The 26,944-nt window shown below is 35.9% G+C and overlaps 1 protein-coding gene across 2 annotated transcripts in view; it reads right to left on the bottom strand.

The window, feature by feature from the left end:
• Window positions 1–26,944, bottom strand: part of LOC126830808 (leucine-rich repeat-containing protein 74B) — a 90,361-nt gene that overhangs the window by 57,469 nt on the left and 5,948 nt on the right. Inside the window, exon 1 of one of the 2 annotated variants that reach the window (XM_050561214.2) lies at window positions 22,948–23,171. The exons of the other annotated variant lie outside the window; for it this stretch is intronic. The gene's annotated coding sequence lies outside the window, so the exon portion shown is untranslated. Of the gene's footprint in view, window positions 1–22,947; window positions 23,172–26,944 lie in introns of those variants that run through there. 2 annotated transcript variants of the gene reach the window in all.

A 26,944-nucleotide genomic window follows, 5' to 3' on the forward strand; every position in this document is an offset into this window, starting at 1 on the left:
CTATACTCCTTGTCACGTCACATGACTCAATAACAAATATTCCTGGGTTGTCAATATTTGAGAATAACTAGGAAATTGGCTAGATTATCCGGTCTTTTAATTATCATGAACAAAATCTCAGGGCGGTAATTAGCCCTAAAAAAATTTAAGTATAATTGCCATTTTAGAAAATCCATTGCCAGTTCAATATCCAACGCTCTTTAATTTTTTATTGTAAAATTTCTCTCTTCATGGAGCATATCTAGTTTTTTATCAGTCCTAATTCGTCGTCACGATTCATGTTGTTTATAATGCATTAATTATGTAATTTATTTCGGGAAGGGGTGCAACTCTTACCTGACTTGGCGAAATTTACTGGATAATCAACCACATAATAAAAACTCCAAGTTAAACATGGGCAATGGAACTTTTTAGCTAAAGTTGACAATAGACCCAGATACTCCGTAAGTTGAAGACTAGGAGGTTCTGGGTGACTGAGACTACTCAATAACAGACCTTATGGTACAACGCGCACGCGTTAACCATTCGATCACCCATCCCCACCCGCCAGGGTTATTTAACATGTAGTCAATGGTATGAACGGGACTTTGGTTTTTCTTCCAGTTTTTCAATCCAGACTACAACAAAATGAAGGTCTTTCCACAATCTGAATTTAAAGAAAATATCGTACCCATCCATACTTCAAATATGAAATGGTGGAAGTCATCCTTTATATTTATGCGCACAAACAAAACATTAAAATGCCATCAGATGAATCTTAATCTCCCGAATATAAATCTTATACATCCTCAATGTAAAACATCCTAAAGGAATATTTTGTCAGCACGTATTGCTCTGTGACACCACAAACAAAAGGTCAACAATGAAGTAAATCCGTATTTTATGGTATTTCGAGAGTCATTTGCAAATAGAAAACATTTTAATATGCCCAAATAGATTTTATGACATGTCCCAGGTGAATTTCTGTGAAGGAACTTATGATAAAGCTTGCAGAGAATCAGTGTTGATAATATGTAATACTATGGTCTATGCGACCATATTGTATTATTGGATTCACAGATTGTAAAGAAGTCATATCTTACGCACTCATATTGAATGAGTGAAAATTTGGTAAAAACACTGGTTATGTCCTTTTTATTGTCAAAATATCCACCAAATTCTAACTTGTTTATGAAATGTGTTTGGTAGACTAAATAAGGCAATGTTCTCCTACCAGTCTTCGGGGTATTGAGGGGGGTGGGGGGTATTCCATATTTGGTAAGGAAATTAACACCAAGATGAATCTATGACGTAAAGAAATTAGGGGGTTATAAAAGATGGTGTTGGGGGCAAAATTCATTAGAGCTCACTAAGTCTGTCAGAGCAGCCATCAAAAGCTATATACACTTTATTTAGAACCATAAACATTTGTGCACAGCTGCTTAAATAATAAAGTTGTATAAACGACTTAACCTGTAGTTGTAATTTCGATCACAAAGAAAACACAACAAAGACGTCCAGTAATACTACAAATAAGCGGGTTATCTTTAATACTTTTAATTATGTAGTCCATAATCTGTTACTCGAACTAATGAACAAACAAAAATACAAAAGATAGCCACACAAAGCGTGGACATACACCCACACAGCAGGTCTATGTCTCCACAGCAACTTCGATGTTGGATTTATATAACTTGGATCGCCTTCAAGAAATATGATCTCTGTGGTGTTCACCCAATTTTCGAAAAATGATGGCGGATGTTAGCGGAATGCTAAATATTTTTATCAACTCCTGACTCTAAAGTTTACCACCAAATTTTAAAATGAATCTGTTTAAAACTATAGCGTTCACAAGGTATTCGATAGAGGGGCCATTATACTTATAACGGTAGGTAGCCAAACGCCGATTATTGATAGGGTCAATGCTTCACGTCAAATTTATGTAAAAATTTGTTACAAATTGTAGCCTCCATCGCGTTCACAAGGTTTTCGGCCAAGGAGAGTACCTCTGGAACGAAAGGTCGCGGAACGCTAAATATTGATAGGGTTTACATGTCCTTCTTCATTATACCGATTTTTGGCAGAAAAGTAAGACGTTAAACCCCATTTCATTGCATTTTCATAAATCTTTCGTACGTTCTAATATATGTATAAATCAATTAAGAATATTTTTGTGGCGGACTCAAAGTAAACTCTACAAACTACATGGTGGCTCTTGTAATATGCACTTTAAGAAAGAAAATCGCTGTATTCAGCTGTACGAGAAGTATACGTCTTATAATTACAAATATTTTTCTTTAAAGCATAACTTCTCTTTCGCAAAATTCGTTTCAGCAAACGGTATTAAAATTTAGAGGAAACCTGTCTTCAAAACTGATTTATTGCACAGTCTTATCATTCAGTTTCGATGATTACAGGCAACCGTAACGACCATATTTCGCAAACTAATAACCAGTTTTATTCAGCGACGAATATGAAAACATAATTTAAAGTGTTTACAATCAGCCCTGTCAATGGATTACTGGGGGACTGGCATCAATCATTTTTGACAGGTAGTTCACAACTTGTCTCTTCTGTCGAGTCTGGCCAGTGGTATTATGGGTCTCCAGAGAACCGCGTGTTTAATTACCAGAAAACTTTTCAATTCGTTTCTTCCTCAGGCCAGTATGTAATCAGTTGAAGAAGCATAAACCAACCAAGACGTCTTAGAAGCAGTACAGTTCAATGAAAGAGAATTATTGGAGATAACAAGATTTTACTTTGACATCTGGAATTATTGACTTTCGAAAATTACCTCAATATCCATAATTTTAAAAAAAAATCTTGTAGTGGTTTTAATATTCATTTCATAGTGCCAATTTTGGGATACCATTAATTGAAGTTTCTTGTAAGTCTGAATAAGAATCTTCGATGACATTTATAAATGTCTGTAACGCTTCGTTCCTATAGCAGCTGGTATCAATGAGACCAATCATATTTACACTAAAGAAAAATAACAATGTCCATTTGACGCCCCTGTGGCCCTTCCCTGCCCCGTACCACAGGTTTTCGGTTTATTATCAATAATTTATCTTCTCTAAGCAAGTGTGCATTTAATAATATTTACGTAACTTCAGACCGTTCTAACGTAAAATCAACGATGTAGATATTACCCACATGATGTCAGGGGTATATTGACTTTATGTTTAGTTCATTTTCAGACCCGACGAACAACAATTCTTATAGATAAATCCTTTCAGTATTTCATGTGCAGTATACATGTGTACATATATTGACGTTTCTTTAGAATATTCGGCCATATATTTCATTACCTATTTTGCCGAACTCTACATAACTCACTTCGCATTATAGTTCTCTTTGGTGAGTAGGGTACCAAGATATACCCAGGAAAATAGTAGTTTCTCTGGTGCACTGTACATTTACCGTCTAATGCATCTCGATCCAGTTCTATCTGCCCAGTAAAATATCACCAAATGTGCACCATTATGGGGGGTCGGCGGCGTTCCCATCTATTCTTCATCGAATTCCAACTACCAAGGTTTCTTTTACGGGTACGAAACGAGTACACTGTGGAACTCGGTTTTGTATCCAATCCGAACAGCTAGATTTCTTTACCTTGCATACGTCCTACATTCCGGACTAGGAACACCCGACTCGCAAATCCCCAAGATCTTTTTCGAACCGAGATTAAACCTGCGAACTCCAGGTTAGTGAGCAAGTACCATATCCACTAAGCAACCGTGATTCCATGCAAAAGAGAACCTATCCCTTGAGAACCATGTCTGTCGTAAAGTTCCATTTTCACCGACTATTAAACGATGGTTGATGAAATACATAATTCAACTCGTATCATAAAGAGACTTGTTTTATTATTTCTGAAAACAGTAGACATAAATGGAACATTTGAAGATGTATTTGACCGCAACCATTAAAATAAAATAAAACCATGTACGAACAATCCAAACCATTAGACAAAATTCGAAGTCCTAAAAAAATGGTATAGGCAAAATAGTGTAATAAGGCAAAATAGTGTAATCAGCATATGGACTGTTCACCGTGTACAAAATACACGACTAAAAGCATCACACTATATGTCATCATTGAAAGCATTATGCGATACATAAATTTATTGTAATCATTTTGTAATTATCATTAAAGGGAGTAAGCGATGCATAAATTTATAAAGGTTATGAAACTACAGCGTTACATTGAGGTCAGAAAGTCCAGACAAATTAGCAATTCCAAAAAAGTTATTAAGGCACGCAAAATCCTATATTTGCTATATTACTTGTACATGTTTCTTTTTTTCGTTCTCTATGCACTTTGCATTAAGGGGGGGGGGGCATATTCAAATTAGAGCTGTTATGCACTGTACATGTTTTCTAAGAAAATAAAGTTGTTATTATTATATTTAAATGTAGCGGACAAAACCCGAACAAAAAACAGGGGTATTTTTAAACTTTCTCTAATACACTTGCTGATGGTCATCTGTTAGAAAGATGAGATAATATTATGTTGCCGATGGTAACCGAATTGGCTCAGTAATTACCTCAACCATTGCATTGTTTTGCAAGTAAATTTAAATTACAGTATAGACCTGTGTAATATATATAGCTACATAAATGAAGATGGACTTAAATGGTGCAACCAGATAAATATAGCTTCGACTCCTATGCAATATGAAAAGTAGAAATCAAATAGACGCGTTCCCAAATCAAATTAAGCTGATTACAGAGTAAAACCCTGAGGGTGGGTCACATATCTAACAGCGTTCAATTCGTTTAAAGAGTTATTAGCCTTGCTTACATTCCAGAATATTGTGAAAACTTCTAACAACGAACGTCCGAAATTTAAATTTACCACGATCAAAAATTTACATGAAATGGTGTTAACGTCCTACTATCTACACCAATCGACCATGCAGCGTGTTTTCCGGGTAGTGGCTTTTCCACCTACTCTTCGTCGAAATCCAACTGTCAAAGGTTCTTCGGGTTTTTGGTTCTACCCAACAACTACATGTTTTTCCTTGCCAGCCCGCCCGATATACACCACTGGCAAGAGGAAACCACGTTAAAAATATCCAAGTAAGTTAGTAAGCCATCGTATTGATCGGGAGGGCCGAAAAACCAAGATGGCCACCATAAATGGTCTGAAATTGACCTTGACAAACATTGTTGGCGAAATGACCCGTGTGATATATCATTTTATAGGTTTTGTTGATCACCCGACTCATTTTGGATAGTTTTCGATTTATCTCACGAACGGTTGATCCAATTGCGGCCAAAATGGCGACATAAATTGGCTCGAATTGTATTCTTCCAATACCAATAGCAAAATACGCGTGTGATTGTGGGCAACGACAAACACGAATGTGCCATGTCAAAGGTGCTCCTGCATAATCCTGGCAATGTGTTCTGAATTTAGCTGCAGTCCGCAATGTCTAAATATGTCCCTTCACGGTGCCAATATCGGCGGCGCGCAGAGGTTTAGGGCCTACTACTGCGAAATGTGAGAAAAAAAAACATTTCATATAATTATGTAAAACCTATGAAATATACCTTTTACAACAAAGGTAACAGCGATAATTTCAAATTTCAGCAAACTTAATTTTGATTTCATTCTTTGACTGGATTCCCCATAAAATGAATGCCTTCGCATTAACCGATCTGGACAAGCACCACTCAATCAACATACCTACCAAGTGTTGTTGAAACACATTAAAGAGTTCACGAGAGGTCCAAAATTTGCTCAGTCAAGGTGTCTTTGCACCAAAATCTGTAGGATCGAGCATTTTCATTCCACTAAATTTAACTTTCAGACTAACTCTTATCATCTTAGGGTGATCCTTACCACATTCAGGGTCAGTCATTATGAAAAAGACGCAGGTTTGGTAATATAATTTCTGTTTGGCCCTTAAATGTGGTGGGTATACCCTTTCAAAAGACTAGGTATGCCCCAATTCCAAATTGGTCACTAATATTCACTGATTTGGAAGCATACAATTTATATTGCGTACCACACGTTTACCACAAGATCGTTATAGTTTAAGACAACAGGTCAAAAGAGCTAACTATCAATCCTACGTTATGCTGCATTACAAGCTCCAGAGTCAACATTTGCCTCTGGGGCATGGTTGGGAAGTATATAATACACACCCGGTGTCCCATGTCTCCGTGTTAAAACAACTTCTCTCCATAACTCCCAAATTAACAAACCAGATAGATGACTTAAAATACTCAGACTCTTGATACATGGTTTCTGAGATTTGCGAGTCATACTGCGGAATACATGTGTAGGTCTGTAGTTCTATCAGCTTGGAAATGGCATATTCGTGTTTCTCATCCCCCACAACCCCTGAAACGACGTTTCAAGGGTGTATGTTGGATCAACAAAATTCAATTAAACGGGTCATTTTGTCTACAATGTTTTTCAAGGTCAATTTCAGACATTTTTGTCCGTCATCTTAGATTTTCGGCTCTCTTGTGGTTAGCCCGTGGTTTTTAGGGGTAGCAAACTAAAAATTTCTTCACTAGGAGTCCCTGCTATCAGAAACCATCACCAAACTTTGTTCCCCGAGAAATGGTCACGAATCTGGGTTCTCACTTAAGAAATCACAGTTCGACTGTATTTATGGTTTATGTTTCGTTGCCTAGTAACCTATATTTAGTTATTTATAATTTAGAATAAACAGATTATTGGTGCGTAAATGGATAACATGTATTTTCATTTAATATTAATTTGTTCAGGTATCTTGCTGTCCAGTGGGACCATGTTCATTGAACTGTGGAAAAATGCACTATGAGTTAACAATTCAAAAAGTTGTTTCCCATTTTAATTACTATGAAGCCTTCAAAGTTGTCATATTAACGAGAGGTTGAAATCTCTGCATCAATAATACATCGTGTTCAAATACACTGTTTAAACAGCACAGATAGAAAGAAACACAGACTAATCCACCTGGGACTTGCATAGTTCATTGTATTTTAACATGGTTTCACTCGACCCTACTTCTTGTCATAAAAAAAGCCTGGGGTCGATCTCGAAACCACGCTTCCCAACTAATTTACAGGATCCGTGATCTAAACGTACGCGTTCGACAATTCGTCCACCCCACCCAGATCATAGAGCGGGCAGTAACATAATACAGCACAAACAAGACATATACTCTTGAGTGAATCATGTTGTAGGCTACCCAAGAATTCTATCTGTGAGACTATGTGAGAATGCATTGTAACATATTATTTTTACCACACATTTAAATGTGGACGTATTATGCCGTCGCCCCTATCCGTCCACAATTGTTTGTGGACACTTTACAGGTCACAATATTTATCTGATTTATAAGAAACTTGAAATATTATTCAGGAGGGCCACAGTGGTGGTCCCGGTTTCGATCACGTTGTTGGTCGAGAATGTTTATTGTGATTTTCCCCTTGTCAGTGATGGAGGTTTTGGGAGCACATTAAAGAGCTCCTTATTAACGCTTACGTCATTGCAAGTTTTTCCATATTAGTGCAGGTAATTAGGCCGTATATCCCATTTCATTTCAGTTCTTAATACTTTGATTTAACAGCACAATTTCCTTCTACTGTGTTGCATCTTTGGTTTTATCATCATTGCAGATAAAGCCAAAGAAGGCACTGGTTGAACATCAACTAGACAAGATTACAGTAAAAGCATTTTTCTGTCCAACCACTGCTTCAATTTCTGTAAAGTGACATTTCTCATTAGATATTTCCCCTTGCTTTGGGACTAACATATGGTAAATTGTATTTCAATAAATCGATTGCGGGATGAAACCACGGGACCCGAAGAAATCCCACGTGTAGGCTACCCTACTACCTTGTCACGTATCCGTTTGGGAACGATACCACGCCACATACACATGTCCCAATGACATCCTTTAAACATCTAAGGCGCACACATTTGTGACCACTCGACCCACCCCCGCCACCCATTTTAACTGGAACAACCTATTTTTACATTTAACCCCCTCTGTGCACTAGTAAAACAAATACATCTAAAAGGCGACAAATATTTACGTTTTAAGACCTAAAGAATATTGTCGTTTAAGAACACAAAAACACACCATTTTATAAGTATTTATATAATACTAAGTCTTCATAAAATGCATGTTTGGATTTCATCAAAAGTTCCCATTAATAGCTGGTTCACATTATCAAAGAAATTTTCTTTTGTTGAATAAAACAGCTTCAATAAAATTGTATTTTAAGAAACAGTTTTAGCTTTGTGTTTGCTCTATCCTACTCATCACTGAGAAATAACAAACTGTTATTATTAAGCCGTTGAATATAATGATTAAAGATCTAGAGAGGATTCTGTTTAACCGTATATGGTATACCAGATTTCAAAAATTCACATTTGTTTTTGGGGACCAGAAGGCAAGCTTCCCTTCGTGATATGACTCAGCTTGATTTGTTTTTTAAACTTGCAAGATTACAGAGAATAGGAAAGTAATTATATAGGTAAGGGACATGGTTTGATCAATCGACCCTGTCTTTAACATAGGCCTACCCAGTCATATGTATTTTTCAGAAAGTATTAAATTTGCGACGGCGTCAAGTCATATTTCCGTTTATATTGTCGCCCCTGTCCGTTCACAATTCTTATCTGATTTCTACGAAACTTGAAATATAGGTCTACCTCCAAAAGATCTCGGATCTCGGTTGGCATGTATCGGACCATGACTTCATGGATTATGGCCTATGTACCGAACATCACGTTTTTAGCTTATGTATACTCTAGGGGTCACAATGATCATCTGATTAGCATGAAACTTGATATGCATGTTTATAACCCAAAGATCTTGGTTCATTTCAATTTTCGTGCATATCGGATCTTCACTTCCTGAATTATGGCCGTGATTGTACGAAAAATCGTGGTGTGGATTCTCTAGCTTGTGTTTCCACTGCGGTCACAATTGTACCCGATTTTAAAAAAACAGTTCGAATATATCACCGTTACACCGTAATGTTTGTTGTGTTCGAATTTCATGAAAATCGGACCGAAACTCCTGGACAAAATGTCAACTCCTTGTACACAAATAGTGTAAAAAAAATGTGGTATATCAAAGTTGTGGGCCCTCTAGAGGTTACATTTATGATCCGATTTTGATGGCACTTGAAATACATGTTTATATCCCAACGATCTTGGTTCCTCTCGATATTCCCGCGTTTCAGGCTCTAACTTCCTGGATTATGGCCCTTGATTGTACAGAATATCGTGTTGTTTGGCTTGTGGATTTGTCAATTTGTATCCAATTTTAAAATATCTTTATATCCCAAAGATCTCCGTTCCTTTTGACATTTTCGCATTTCAGACCATACCTTTCTGGATTATGGCCCCTTATTGTACGAAAAATCGCTTTTGTTTTTAGCTTGTTCTCTATCCATTTCTTGCAAAATGTGTGCGTATCTTGCCTGGCAACCGCTGGTTTTATAGACATATCATAACTTGGTATATTTTATTGAGGCAACATAGTTACATTTATTTTATGTTTTTCATTATTCATTTCACATGAAAATCATAAGAGTATTCAGAATTCTCTACACATATATCGTAGAAAATCTCATAAAATATAACAATTATTCAATGTCATTTGTTCTATGACAAAAGCATAGTGATTTCTGTATAACAAAAGGCCAGACATACTACTACTGCAAAAAATCTATATATTAAAAGGCATCGTAATTAAAGCATTGTATTGGAATAATCCTAAAATATGCCGATTTAATCTAATTCGCCTTTTTTTGCAACACAATAGCAGGCAATAAATAGACAGTGTGGGAGATGCTGGTGATTTTTTAATGAAATTAGCGAACAGTAGTTTTAGCTCCTTGGTGTTTATTTTAAGAGTCTTGCCGTTTTCATATAACTTATTACGGTTAATAATTTAACAAAAATAGACCCGATTTGGAATTTAACACTGATCCAAAAACGAGCGAAATTAATAATTAACATACGGAAATGTTCCGAAGTTCAATAAGTTTAGAATATAATGAATTTCATAAATTTACCATACGGTACAAACGGATTGCCGTTTACCTCTTATAGGCCGATTACACACGTAGTTCGTTATTATTATGTCCTTCTAGGCGGTAATAATATTGAAACAGGTTGATGAGTGAATATACACCGTGTTTCCTGTTGATAAGGTCTAAGCTTGCAAACATCAATATCCTCTTTCACGAGCAGGTATTGAAATTTTGTGAATTTCGTATATTCTTTGATCATAGAGACCAGGTTTCTTCTTGTTGATTATGGATTTTTTTGTTACATTTCAAGTCTAGATAATATTTTAATAATTGTAAAAAAATGAATTCTATATTGATTTCACGTCTCTACCATAATGTACAAGGTCGATCCCTAAAAGTAATATCAGTCCAAATATGGTTCAATTCCGTACAGTATTTACAAAGATTTGAAAATTACCGAACATTCTGTATCATCTGCAGATGATAGAAACGGAATATGTTTAAAAGTCGTCTGTAATCTTCACTAAAATCTTATGATGGGCCGCTTTCAAATCGGATTAAATCCAACCCGGGGTTTATTTACTCTTGATATTTTGTTTTCTTAATTAAATGTTACATAATAATAAATCTGAGCATATTTTAGCATGGATTTAAGATGCATTATGTTATAGCTAAATCTGTCTATTGCAGGTATTTCTTTTGGCTTCAAATGTTAGTATACATTATTATATGCATTATTATTTATTTATTCAGGCGACATGCCTATAATCAACTCTCTAGACCATTGGATAACCGAGATTTAAATGGATTTAAAGAGCTGCGAGATTGAAATATTTAAGATAAAATGGATAACGGCTAAGTGCCGTTGCTACGATAATAAACGATATACGCTTCATCTTCAAACATAACTTTGCCCAGAATAAAGTGATTGAATGAAATTGTCAATATATTCATTTTAAATTATCTATTTTTGCACTATTATACTCGTAGCAAGAATGACCAGGTCATTATCTATATCTTATGCCCGCTTTCACATGGGCTACGAATCGCCCCGGATCCAAACTTTTTTCCGATTAGCCGTGAACTTCGTAAGTGATTCTTAATGTTTTCTTACACATTCATAGTGACAAAAACCTTTCGTGGCCCATTTTCACATGGGCTTCGAATACCACTAATCGTCCCGAATCCAAACTTTTCCCCGGCTCGTAAATAAATCGTAGACGGTTTTTGAAGTTCGGAAGTGATTCTTATGTTTTTTTACACATTCTTATTGTTCGTAGCAGTTCGTACTTTCGTGGCCGATTTGCGAATTTCAGAATTCTTAAGATGGATCGTAAGCCCTTTTTATCGTCCGTAATAGCTTCCTATTCGATTCTTTGACAAATAGTGGCAAATATCTTAAACTTGGAGGGCGTTGTATATTCATAACTGAATTCGGCAAATTCGTAAGCAATTAGGCATATTCGTAACACATTTGTAACTGACTCGCTACAATTCGTAGATGATTCTTTCATTTCGTACCTTTATCGTAACCCTATACGAATTATCGTTACTCTTTCGTAAACTATTCGTAGCTACTCCCGATTTTCTACGTTTATTTGTTTTCTTTTGTTCCCCGAATCGCCACGAATTTGCCACGATTCGTGGCCCACGTGAAAGCGGGGCATTACATAACGCATATTTAAGCCATTAGAAAATCTGATATTTTCCGAAAAGTGCAAATGAAGTACAGAAATTTCAAATTGTATGCAAATGACGAACAGCTGATTTAAACTAGCGCACGCCACAGAATATGTGTTATTATTCCTGTGGCCCAACAGCCAATTTGAGGAGACAAGGAACCATAAAACAGATATCAAGTGTCATTGTTTGTCATTATTAGATGTACAATAAGTTTCGAACTGGATTGAACCTTTACAAATATTACATAAAAAGAAACAATAGGAACTCTTATTGCGTTTTATGGACGATCTATATTCTTATTTTAAAAAGATTCCATTATGTAAAAACTCTTTATAATCAGTTTTATACGCCTACTTACAGTACCAGCTTTTATCTAATAATATTAGAACTACATTTTAATATAGGACTATTTATCTATGTACGGAGGAAATGGTGGCTCAGTGAATATGACACTGCTTTTTAACCAGGAAGTCCTGGGTTCGATCCCCAGGTTCATAGGCGTACGAGCCAGGGGGGCAGGGAGGGGACAGCTGCCCCCCTAACTTTCGGGCAAGCTGACTTTTCGGGCAGAAGGGTAAAGTGAAAAAAAAAAATTATTTCATCTACTTGGCAAAATACAGTGCCCGAAATCTAATAAAACACTCATTTTACGGGCTGGAATGGCAGTAAAACGCGTTTGCGGCCGTCAAATATTCCAAAATTTTCTTCGGGGGTCCATACAAGGTCAGTTCTGCTTCTTCACCTCTCGAAGAAAACCGGCGCCGCTGTCTGTAAACCTGAAATTTTTTCGGGCATTTCTAGTTTTTCTTCCCTAACTGTCATTGAGCCCTAATAAAACACTAATTTTACTTAATTCTTTTAATTGAATACCACAAATTTGTACTGAGTTGACTATGGATTAAAACATTTTGTCTGGAGCCACTCTACTTTGTGCGACATTTTTCGAACATCGATTATTATTTGTGAATGCAGCTGCAACGGTCTGATTGGATGGTTGGAATTCAGAATGGGATTTCGGTTACAAAACCATTGGATACTTTTGGAGTTGCTTACACGGGCTAGAATAGCAGAAAACGCATTTGCGGTGGTTAGATTTTCAAAATTTTCTCCGGGAGGGTGAGGCCCCCCATACCCCGCGACGATTGATTGGAATAGCAGGAAAACGCGTATGCGGCTGTTAAATTTTCAAAATGTTCTCCAAACGGTCCCGTCTCCGTGGACTGTAAACGATTGATCTTTTGATTGGAATTCGAGTCAGCCACCTTAATTAGGCTATATTAGACCACTTTGAAGTTGCTTTGTTCACGGGCTGAAATAGCAGGAAATTATGTTTGCAGCCAACAAATATTTTTTTTTTTGGGGGGGGGGGGACAATACAAGGGTAGCTCTGCTTCTACGACTCTCGAGGAAGATCGGCGCCGCTGTCTGTACACCCGAAATTTTTTCGAGCATTTCCGGTTCCCCACCCCCCTTAACTGTCATCGAGCCCGTACGCCTATGCCCAGGTTTGTCCAGCCTTGACAATGGTGCAGATCAGCAGGCCTGACATAGAAAAGTCTGTATTCGTTCGGATGGCGGGCAAATAAAAGAACCCTTGATATCCCGGGCAGGTCAGTTAAATAGGACGATAAACCCCATTTACATTCATTTATTCGTGCTTCTTTAATCCAAGACATTTTAAAAACGCGGATTCACTTTTTATATACACTGTAATGTTTTGGCCCGTTTTGGAAAATTTAGTCTACAATGAAATATGTTTTTTTATCACTCTGATAACGGATCAATTAATGTCTTAATTTAGATCTGAAGGTCTGGAATAATAATATGCTTTAACAGAGAAACATTTATATTACACCAGAAACAATATATTTTATTTTCCTTAATAAATGTCATCGGGCATTAATGTCACTATTTAGATATTGAATTATCGATAATAATCTACTTGAGTATATGGCGTGAATCTGAACTAAAAGAAAAAACATCGCATCACAACATAAACCTTTTCATGACTTTCATTTACTATATTTTCGTTATTGTTTCTATGCAAGGTCTCTAAGGGAAAATTGCACAAAAACTCGTATTAATTGTTAATATTAAATATCGATATATACAAGAAGGTATTGTGACATGAAAATGTTATGCTTATAGTTCTCTGGCAATTCCAATAACAAGTCATATAACGGAGATCACTGAACTGAGAGTCTTAAAAGATGCGACTTCTGCGTTTAGTAACCTACGTGTCTGCGCCGGGTTTTTTTACGGGCATGCAACGAGTACATGCTAGACACTTTTCCATACAAGGACCTCTGTTCTGCACCACTGACATGGGGAAACCTATAATCCTTGAGTGGCATTTAGTGATTGAGCACATAAAAAAAACACAAGGCAATTTATATGGAATACAATCACTGGTTTATACACATATAGCACGACGTTTCGACAAGTACCAGTGATTGTATTCCATATAAATTGTGTTGTGTTTTTTTAATGGGGAAACCTGTTCGGGAGAACCTGGATCGAAACCGGGACTTCCTAGTTCGTGAACCAACGCCATGCCCATTACGCCACCGTGGCCCTCGAACACAAACAAAATCACTTTAGGCATTTTTTTAAAATTATTGTTCAAGATTTGAGACAAATCTGTAGATCCAGATACAATTTACATGTCCTCCGCATTTTAAAATGGGTTCCGTTCAAATTTCAAAAAAATATTTGTTCAATTAGTAATCGAAGAAACGTTTGGCGCACAATTTCCTTAGGCAACTTGTAAGCGATTTGTAATTGCCCCTTGCATGCAAGAAAAAAAAAATTATTCGTTTGACGTCACTGCGACGTCAACTGACATTGAAGTTTGTTATTTGTGGACAGCAAGAGATTTTTCGTGAAGCATTTCCATTCGAAATGAAATGAAATGTGGTTTTATGGCACGTCAGCTCCAACGGGGATATATTGCGCCAATCATATGGTGAATATCACGAGACAGACTAAATTATATCACAGAAAAACATTATATGCATAAATAAAAACAATATCACAGTTAGTAAAACTGAAAATAAAATACAACTTTTATGCATATAAATATTAAATACAAAAATTAAAATTTATGATAAAATCCTGTCACTTTGAAAAAGTCTAACACTTTACCATATAAACTCGGTTGGGCAAACATGCGATGTAATGACTGACAACGGTAAAAATTCGATCTAATATCCTTGAAATGCTTGCACTCAATCGAAAGGTGCTTAAAAGGAACATGGCAGTGTTCACATTTTGGTTGAGGCTCTCGCTTTAAAATGAAAATATGAGTTAAAAAAGTATGACCATTGCGAGAGCGACACAAAACAACTTCATCCCTCCTGTTGGTTCTAAACGAGCTTGGCCAGTCTCCTAAGAGAGGCTTAATGTGATGAAGTTTGTGTCTGCAAGAGCATTTCCAATCACTGGGGCAAGAACATCGATGACAATCCGCTGCAAATTGCATAACCATGATTTCTACTGCATCGTCGATTGCCCAAAAATTGCTTGTTGCTTCAACATACGAAACAAAATCGTAGGTTTCACATTAACAATGTACTTTTTCCTTGCACAAACTGATTGCGTTGTGAATTCTCGTTTTTAATTTTTAAGTTTGTTTTATTAACATTACTTTTTTCATCGACAAACGTAACAAAGTTAGAATGTTGCACCACGATAAAATAAATTAGGTAACGTCAGCAAATTACCCTTCAGCAATTTTCAATAACGCACTTATTGACTTCAGTATGCAATTTATTCACAAGTTTATCATTGTGTCCTTTCGTCAAACCAAACAAAGCATTGATTCTTTCTTCTGCAAGACTCCTGTCAGTGGAATTGAGATATAATGCGTGTGAATACGTTCATTATTGATGAATCTATATCTTAAAGATTCTCGCGAAATGACAGTATGCAAATCATTCCCAATGAACATTAAATAACAATTACATGAAATAATGGACAAAATGAACAATCCAGTGAAAATGTAGTAATCTAACCTGCTTTCTATTACCCCCGAGTTCCTTCAGTGAATAAGAGGGGTATTTATAGCCAATTGGATTTATTAATATATACATGTACGCTTCGTGTCATTATTCCCCTTAAAACGAAGCCCTGCATACCCATACAGACAATTTGATAAGTCGGTTAGCACCTATTCAAAATGTTATTGGAGTATATCAAAAATGAAAAGGAAGGTGTTTTACGAGTAACAGATTCCACGGTGTATCCGTTGCGTAAAGTTATTTAAAGTTAGCAAATCAAACGTGGTTTTTTTATTGTATGATCACTCGGCATTATAGCTCTCGAAAAGCTGTAGATGCGGTTATCCAAGGATTGCAGAGAATTTCGCGGACGTATCGCCAAAACAGATAAAAACTAGTACGAGCGTACCACAATAGCTAGGAATCGGCCGTGGCGTCATCACAGCAATCTTGGAATTTTTACCTCGTATCAACTTCCATGTCTACCATACTTGGATTAGTGGATCATTAGGCTTCAAAAGGAACCACGTGTATGGAATCTGTTCCAGGTTTAAAGTCAGTTGTACATGATCGGGATACATGTTTTACAGATTAACCAGTTCCATTCAGTAAACGCATATCTGCCATGACACCTTTAATGATATTACAACATGAACATTTGTTTTGCATATTAGATATATATTATACATAGACATATATCAAGTATCGGACCACAAATTCAGTAATTCGAACCAAGTTTCTTAATGAAGAATGAATCTAAACGCATACGGTATTAGGGTCTGATTACAATAGTCTGTACCTGCAAAAACTATTAACATTAAATCACGAGTCTGTTGTTGACAGATGCCAATACAGGTATATAACTGTCGCTGCAAAAGTAATATGTCGAAGAAAAACCGAAAAAGACATTTCGTCATCTTGCAAATAGCAATTCCATAGCAAACGTAACGGTTCATAAGCAGTATCATGATACTAATGTTGTTTTAGGTGGTCGTTGAATTCGTAGTTTAATTAATACTCCAAACATTATCATGCCGAGTCAACTGAATAGGCCTGGTGTTTGCATCACGATAGCAGTATTTAAATTCCGTCTCTCAGCTCGAATAGTTCTGTTTTCCCTGCTCAGAAACAGTTTTGTTTACAGGTAATGACATAGAGGCATGTATACTGAAACGTAATATTTGAAGAAAAAAAATCACCAACCGCTTTGTGTTATGATAATATCTTTTACTTCGAAATATCCTTCAAGGTTTTAAATGATCACTTTTGTACGAAACTCAGTTTTCTTTCATGTTTCTCAAGTGAGATGTATTGTATGGATTCATCTGATACTACTATCCCAATGGTATCAACAATTCTGATACCGGTCAAAGCAGTTGTCTATAATTACTGCCCATCGGAGTGGAGACGAGTCTCAGTCGTGGCAAGGGAGCCAGAAAATGCACATTCTTTTTTAGAAAAATTGATGGTATTGATTATAATTATGCCGATATACATATATTCACATTAAGGAAGTTAGTTCACTATAATATATTGGCGCCATGTTGCTATGATTGTTGTGCATGGTTGTCTCTTGGGGTCCATTACGAATCGTACGTATACAGTAATAATTTGTGATTTCATAACAATCAATTTTAGCTTCGGGTTCATTGAACAACACAACTCGTATGATAAAATGGCGTCGCCGGTATAGGCGTATGGTCACAAAACTGAAAATATAGCCAAATTAAAGATTAGAATTTCTGGGTTACCACGCGTACCTCCACTTAATTTCCGGTATTACGAGTTCTACTGGTTCGCCTTTGTGATTAATTGGTTCCACATGCTTCAACATGGAAATGATATTTTAGATTTAAAAAGAAAATGCCATGTGGTGGCGGCTGTTATAACTATGTTTCCATTGAGTTCTATGCTAATTTCATGCCATGTCTCGGCACATATGCTTTAACAAAATATGCCCCAAGTATCGTATTAAATCTTCAATTGGTTTTCTGTCTGAAAGGAAAACTCAAAACAGCTGGCCAACGGAACTCTTTTTTTTTAGGGGGGGGGGGGGATTTAATGTGGTAGGCTCTATACTGTAAAAATATCTGTTTTTTAAATCCCTATTTTTTGTTATCTGAAGGAAACTATCGGTATTATCACAGAAATATCTGTGGTAAATAATTGGTATTTTACCTTAAAATCTGTTGTTTTAAGTTGTATTCGGTATTTTTACATACTTGTCAATATGTTAACTGATGGGACCGGTTTATTAACAACATGAATTAGTAATCAAAAGACGTGTAACATTCCAGAATAATTTATATATAAACTCCACTGTTTTGTTAATTCATAACGTTATACAGTTGGATTCAGTTAACGCATGCGCGTCGCAAACGGCGGTGAATGTTGGAATGTGTGCTGACGATGCAGAAAAGGGAACAGAGGGAAATCAACAATAAGATGTGAAGGTAAGTCTTCATAATAATATTTATGTGTGAAGACAAATTTACGTCATTAGATACTGAGTATGTTATTGGTTAATTAAAGACCCGTCTTCATTAGCCCAGTTCGGAGCAGAACAGTAGGACGTTAAACCCCATTTCATTTAATTAAAGACACAGCCTCTGTACTGTCTGTTTAGATTGCTGCTACTCTATGTTTAGAATCTGTGATCAATGCAATAGAGGCCATGCAAATGTATGTTGTATTGTAGAAATATTTGAAATTGACCATGGAAACAATATTAACGTGTAAGAGACGCGTTGGCTTAGTGAATATGATGCTGGCTTATTAACCATTAGCCACGAAAAGCTAACCATGCTTGCTTTCCAACTTGTCCTTCCTTGTCAATGGTGCAGGTTGGGATTTGTTCAGTTTGGACTAACAACTGGGGCCATGTGTGGTATTGACTGTACATGTTAAAAAACCGTAGGCCCTACACAGTTATCCCTGCTGCCTTGGCAAGATTTCGCAGATAGAATACTCCACGACATATGCAGGAAAGTTAACACCTTTTAATTTCATGTTTCTGTATGTGTTTCATTATTTTGTTTCAGGTTTGTATTGAAGATAAAACAAATTACAAGAAAAGGAAGATAAGTATAAAGTAGTAAACATAGCCTTCAGAAATCACAAAATTTAAAGCCATGTAAAATTTCTTGCTCTTAATTTCTGTTAATTTTTAATATTTTTGTAATTCATGACCGAAAAATTACAGAATATAAATTATTTTTACAAATGATTTTGTTTTGTATTTAAAGGAGCTAAATCGCTAATATTTTGGACCTAGAAATTGAACCAATTAATCACAAAGGCGAACCAGTAGAACTCGTAATACCGGAAATTAAGTGGAGGTACGCGTAATTTTACTTGTTTTATAACAAAACATGCTACTGAGTCTGTTAAAATAAAGAACATTACAGAAAAAAAATCATGTCGTTACCTGCGTCCGTCGAGGTTGTCCAATTGCAATTTCACTTGTCAACTTATCAAAGATTTATCATTGGGTACCCTCCGATTTTCAGAATTCAACATCACAGAGCTATTCCACCGTTTCCATTCAATTTTTTTAAGATTTATCAATTGGTCCCTTCCGATTTTCAGAATTCAACATCACAGAGCTATTCCACCGTTTCCATTCAATTTTTGTAAAATGCTTACTTTTAAAAAAAAATTGACCTAATTCAAGCAGTCCCCACCTCCCAGAAATCCTGCATATGACACTGGTACTGCCAATAGATTGTGTTATTATCTACAGGAATATCCATCATTGTTTCTATTGTCCTTTTCGTATTTACTTAAAGTCTGTGATCGTCATTCGAAGAATTGTTAATCCCTTGCAAACTCAAATATTCTGAAATGGCAATCTCTCTAAAGGAATATCAATTCGAAAATAGTTTAATTTCGTTCAGTATTTACGAGAAATAAATTGAAAATTTTGTAACATTCGACATCTGGAGACGATATAAAGGGGATGTGGTTAAAACAAGCCAATTGTCTGCGATATCACTTCGGTGGAAACGGACGTAAAATACAACTATTTAACAACAACAAAACAAGCCAGAGTACCAACAATCTTCGCTACAATCTTTTGAACCAGGTCGAAATTAAGCGGGGGATTATCTACCTCTGATATACAGTTTTCTTAATTAAATGTTAAAATAACAGTTTGAGTCTACAGTGTGGATTAAACCGTGACAAATTAGACCATCGGTTGCTTTAAATGTTCAGAACAACTAATTGCATTTAGACCCATGTTGTAAAAAGACTAATATGTATAGAGTTAATGTGTTTTAGATACATCTATCGATATCATATGGTGCTATATATTATGTTCATAGAAAACACAGGTAAAATCACAGGTTTCTAGGAGCATTAGTTACTGGTCTGACACCTAGATTTTGTATTCATAACAAAACAAATACATGTAATGGGATCTTATTAAAACAATGAGCTAAATTTTAACTAAAAACTAAACGCATACAATAGTGTAGCAGTAGTTCTGTTTTTCAGCAACCCAAATAGCGATTGTTGAGGAAAATGCTACGTTATGGTTGTAATATCGAGCACCACCGTTTATATAACAGTAACACTGCATGACCACGCAGTGCGTTCTAGTTTTTCTGATAATGGCATTACTTTGGGCAATCGTTTTCCGGGAATGATAACCAAGATCGGTTCTTAAAAAGTGATCCACAATGAATTTTCCGGAGTAATTGTAAATCTTCCAAATGATGCACAAACCCCTTGTAATTTCTGGGAAATCAATAGCGAACGAACCAGCAATGCTTACAGGTTTAAATTAACAATAGAGCTTAAACCTCAAAATAGAAGCGTGTACAGATCGATGAACGACACTCAAAATCTATTTCAAAATCTTGACATTTGATTGATAGAAGTTAACAAATCATGTACAGGACAAGCTTCAGTAAATTTCAAATCTGGTTGGGATTTTTTATTTGCATTTTTCGATTTCTTATTGGCTTAATACAATACTTACTTTATAACATTGGAAGTTCTGTTATTAAATTCAAAATCGAAATTTACGATCCCTAATCAGCACCAAGAAATGGATTTCCACCGAGTGCTACAATTTAAAATCACTGCAATGAAACCAATTCGTGTTTGGGTCACGTTTTTTAGAATCTGGAAATGGTAATTGACATGACACTAGGATTAGCATCCAACTGCTCTAGGTTGTAATAGTAATGGATTTAGTGTTTTTGTAGGAACTTGATGAAGTGATTTTCAAGATGGTAATTCACCCCCGTGCTGTGTTATATAAAATGGTGGATTTAAGAGATTTCCGTGGCGGTTTTCACTTTAGTTCTAAAGAATCGATATCGTTCAAATAGCTCAAGTATATGTCCTCTGATAAACCCACGAAGATGCAGCAAGAGAAATTGTATAGTTTCGGACTCGACAGTGGTTTTCAAAATCATAAAGATTTTTGAAAATAATTATCTCTAAACTTCAAAACATTAAAATGTTAACAATGTTTATAACCAGCACGGGCCACTAAAGTAAGCTGCTGTGGATGTATGTTTTATAGCCCCACAACCTGTCTTTAATCGATGAGAACAACATATTCCCAATGCACCATTTTAATATTCATGATTTATGTATCTATATTACCAACAGTATATTTAATAAGTTGAAAATATCCATATTGCTCTCAATAAGATAAAATTTGTACCGATTTATTATGAAAATCCCTACTCTTAATATATTTGATTACTATTTTACATGTAACACTACAAATTGAGAAATATGCATTTATCATGCTCTCGAACTTATTACTCGATACGTCACCTAGGTTCCCTCAATTATACATAACAAATTAGTTTTACATTCGATATTACTTGTTGACAAACCAATCCAAATGGTAATTCGAAATAATATGTTTGTTTACATCATCTCCATTTTCAACCACAGTGTAATGCTTATATACTTATACCGATACGACTGGTAACTTGATATATATTGGATTCATTGAAACTATTGCATATATTAGATGTTTAGAACAAAATACCAAGCAATGTCGTAGATTTTCATCGAGAATTATTGCACGTCATCTTAAATATAAAAAATAACACATTTCACACACTTGAATTATTAATTATTAATCTAATACATTTAGCATACATAAGGGTCGGCTTATTGACATAATCCCCATTAGTGGGATGGGCTTGGACATTTAATTAGAACATTGTACGAGCAGTCTGATATCTAGAATATTCCATACACTGCGAGATTTTAATAAATGAACCATTAAACCAATACGATTATGAAACATTTGTGTCCGCGCATTTGTCCGACGTTGTTTATTTCCGTAGAGATGTGACCGGGTGTCTCCATAATGAATTCTCAACTTGGGAATCTGAAGAGTATATCTAGATCTTCGTAATAATTAACTGTAGCTGCATTTTTATATTTATTTAATTTTGAGAATCATCAATCTGTTTTGTGCGCCAGTTGGTATTAAAATCGGATCCCACATTCCTGAATGCATCAGCGGTTTTAAAATTCAAATTTTCTAAATTTCCCTTTAAAGTACTCTGGGCACACCCATTGTTTGGAAACATCTAAACAAGCAACATATCTACCAAATATGCCTGAAATCTACCAAGCAGTTTACAAGACCAAAGGGGAAGAATTCCCCTTTAATATACCACTCTCCGCCTCATGGCGTTATTCAACTATATTGAGAAAGTCTAGCCCTAATAATGTGCCACTGTACACCACTTTGGCGTCAATCTAGTGCATTTAAACAAGACGAAAAGAATACCATTTCAGGTGTTTCTCCACTAAACATGCCTGTTCAGGGTGACCCGGACTCACCCCTATACGGTCCACATTAACCCAATTTGAACAAATTTGAACAAGCACCGCTAACGCAAGTTTATCCAAATCTGCCACGCCGTTCAGAAGTTGAAAATGTAAGATCAGAAAGGCTCTCACATAAGCCTTTAAAGTCGTGATCAGTTGTCAAGAGTACGACGGATACCAACTCAAACGAGATAAATGAAATGAAAGGAAATTGGGTTTAAAGCCCCGGTTTTCCACACCAACACTGGGATCGAACCCTGGTTGACGAGCAAACACCTTTCTCACAGAACCAGCTTAGCTCCCTTTAAATGTTATAACTATTTGAATGATTTAGCCACTGCACTGTTATTCCTAAATGATTAGTCTTAAATACATATACTGCATCAATAGGTAATAATATTAAATATATCATGAAAATAAATAACCTTTCCTCACATTTATTTCAAATTTAAAATATATCATGAAAATAAATAGCTTACCTGTCCAAACAATTTGAAGAAATAGTTACATTTATTTCCTTTTTTAAATAACTAGTTTTATCTATATCAATAACCGAAACTTCTGTAGATTATAAGCTTTTGTCTTCGCGCGCAATACGGGAACTAAATAATATAGATTATGGCCACAAAACCACGCTGTTACATTTAGTTGTCTCTTGAGCCTCAAACAGTTATGCGTGTGATCGTGTAACCGATCATTATATATTTAAAGTCGTCTCAGCTTCGTTTATAGGGATGTTCAATTAAAGTCAAGTGATACAGAATTCAGTCGTGTCGGTGTTCTGTCAGTCCCTTCAGTGTTCCCGGCAACTTAGGTAGTGTCAGTATTAGCGTGACGTGTTTTAATATTTTATCGCAACGAATATGTTTTACTTTTAGCTCTCGTGGTTGATTGAGGTATTTACCTCTTAAATTGGCGCTTGGCGCATGCGTTGTATTCTGAAATCCCCTTTTCTTGGGATAGAGACAATTCAAATCCGAAACATTCAATCGAGTATCCCCAAACATTCTGCACACAGAGATCCATCTACTTCATACTTCGAGAATAGATCTCTGATCCAAATGGCCGCCATATCCAAAAAATAGTATAGTGTTTTGTAGTGCGGTTCTACCCCGTTTCACACCTGTCATACACACCAAGACTAAATAAAAAAAAATTAAATTTTATTAAATGGAAGCAAAATAAATACTTCTCGAAGTATACTTAGTGTTTTCGACTAAAATCGTCGATTTAGGACTTAAGATGTCGGTCAACTAGCTCAGTGTCTGTTCTCAAGCTGAGCTAACTGTAGACAGGCAGAATAAGTTTAGTAGGATACCCAAAGAGTCACAACCGTTGTTGCCATTGGTTACGACTTACAGGGAATAACTGTTGCATCATTCAAATGCATACCTCCGCTTCTAATAAAGACTAATGCCCAATTAACATCTAAAAATTCTCGGATTATTTGTAGGGTCTGCGTGTGACTAGTATACAAAGAAGTGTCTTCCAGTCTACAAAGAAGTGTCTTCTGGCCGGTGATAGTGATAAAATATAGATGTGGTGATACACCTTGGAATACTTGCACTGAATTGCGTAATATTCCCTATAAGACAGTCCTTCACGGGTTGATAATGTGTTCTGTGACTCAAATGAAACTGGACAACACTGACATAACCCACACGTAAAATGAAATAAGTACCATCATTATCCGGAGACGGGTATCGCACCAATACCAATTAAATGTCCGCCCTTTAAACTCCAGTACATATATTAGCTTGAGAAATAAAACATGTTTGACAATTCAGTTACTGAGGCAAACTCAAATATACCGTAAAGAATATACCGCTATTCATTTTCTAATGCAGAAAAGTCAGAATGAACATGATCAGTTATTATATCACATAAACCATTAGTCAACAAGAAACTTAGCAATGTTTTTTGTGTAATCTTTATTTAAAGACGAATGAAAATTATGTGAAAATGTTTTAAAAGACTTTGGGGAAAAAACCTAAGAAGCAGCGAATATCAAATGCTCACACGATACTTATACACAGGCATTCAACATAAACACTACCACACACAGTAGAAAATTAGTACCGGGTATCCCAAACCTCATTGGCAGTGATCAAAATTGAAACACAGCGAAAGTGGACAAAAATAGGTCATGTTCCCCGATAACTGATTTTACCAAATTTTACAATCACTTTTGTTTACAGAGAGAGATAAGTTACAGAGAGAGATAATGAACGAACATTGTGTAAGAGCAATAAGTGACACAAACTTATTCTAGCTTACATAGACTTGGTGTCCCTTTAACACCTATATAAACACACTGAATATTGCTTAATACCAGGATAAGCTGTTCAAGTCATATAACCTCTGATCAATACTATATCATACGTAAAATGTTAAAAAGGATAACTCCAGGTGCATTAACACTATATTCAGTGAATGTTTCACTACGTAACTACTTAGTGGTTACCTTACAATTGTCTCATTTCGATTATCACTCAGACGTATTCGATCTATGTTCTATTCCAGAACGATTAACAAACAACAATATCGGTTTCATGCAGTCAGAAGCAATTCACATGATCTGCGGTAATGAATACTTAGCAGTTAATGTTCCAAGCGCACCCTCTAATTTTACTGAACGTTGCGTGGAAGTATATTCCTGTTCAGCACGACGGTTGTTTAATGACTAGACTTCCCCGTATCATGCCATGTAAAATACGATATCCACAACGGTGATCTGATCCAAAAGTTGTATAAATACTGCTACATGTACTTAAGTAGTCCCAGATACAAACAGGTTACATTGTCATTAGAAACCTGCGAAATCTCGAAAGTACGTGTTACAAGATTGAAATAGGCTAGGAATATAAATGCTCCTGAAGGAAAGCATGTCACCAGCTGGAACTAGTGTTACATACAGAATTAAAGGGTATTGAAATGTTTATTAATGCCCCACGCACGGCGGATACAATATACACAGTTATGGCGTTTGCGTGTTGAATATGATTAGATGAGTTTCCAATGCATAATAAATCCCGGTTGATGATCGCGGTTCCGTACAAAACATCGAGTTTTGTTCATTTCCGACTACTGATCCCTAGAACGCAAGTCCCGTGAAAAGCTGTGAATGGGGTTGTTGGGAGGTAATTTCGAGGAGCTAGAATCGCCAGTCGGGTGATCCAAGTAACTCTAATTATACACAGCTGTCAAAAACTGTCAATGCTAATTCAACGTTTGTAATGCGGACACGAAATGGTCACCAAACCAATTACTGTGTAACTAGAATTTAAATACCATAGTTAAACGATCCCTTTATTGATGAAAATTTAACAATACCTTTAAGGGTTAACGAAATCAAACTTTCAACAGGCTTTTTGTACGTTTGGATTACCCTAACTAGAATTTAAATACTGCAGATTCATGAACCAAGTCTTCTAGAAAGAAACCTATAACAGTTCAACTATTACCTATGGTTTCATTAAATCGCCATTTGAAAAGCCTTTTCTCCGTGAAGAGCATCTTCTCAGCGATTTCAATTTATCATGCACGAATTTATTTCACTCCAAATCTACTTAAGACGCCTTCAAAACCAGTTACCGTGATGAGGCCGTGTGGCGAAAGCTGTATGTCAGTGTTGGAAATATCTTAATGGTAATAATATTCTTTCAGTCGGCTGTTGTTGTATCAGTTGGATAACAAATAACCCGTGGCGGTAACTACTTCCTTTAAACTATGCTTGATTTAATAGTTTTTGCCAAATTCGGCTTTTTATTTTGTCTAGTTGTTTAGTACAGCATCTTTTTATACGTATGGTTCAATCTGTTCTCTGATCTTATTCTTGGAAAGATGAGAATCGCAGGGAATACGCTGAGAGTTGGAGAGTTGTATGGAAATCGATTGGCTTAATATATATCTTGACAGCAGACTGCTACGATTAATTCGACCTTTTTTTAAGATGTGTTGCGTTTGCTCGATCATTTAGGGTTAGTACCATAACTGTCACGATAATGATCTTCGGCATGTAGTTCCTTTATTGAATTTCCCCTCCATTATCATTCCATGGTGCATAGTAATCTCTACATATTTTTTATTCATTTTGATATATTCGATATACACCCGACTGCTTTATGTAATATGTATGTAATTGTACAGGAATAGACATGTTGCATGCCGTATTTACTGCACGATTACAAATATGCAAAACTTAACATTTAAATATTTTATGCAAGTTGAAGTATTGTAGTCGACAGCTGTCACAGGCAATACTGTAATTAGAACAGGCATGATGGAATACCTTAATTATGTTTCATAACACACAATATTGCATATTCCACATGATCTGGGTATATTATATTCCAGTACACCATGTGGAAATACTATTGTCCCTACTTAATTTTATGGATTAATACTTCCAAACTGATATAAAATCGTAGCCTTTAACCAAATTGAAGCGTTTGTGTTTTATCATTTCGTTTGTGT

Source organism: Patella vulgata, chromosome 8, assembly GCF_932274485.2.
Source record: "Patella vulgata chromosome 8, xgPatVulg1.2, whole genome shotgun sequence".
In the NCBI taxonomy this organism is placed as follows: domain Eukaryota; kingdom Metazoa; phylum Mollusca; class Gastropoda; family Patellidae; genus Patella; species Patella vulgata.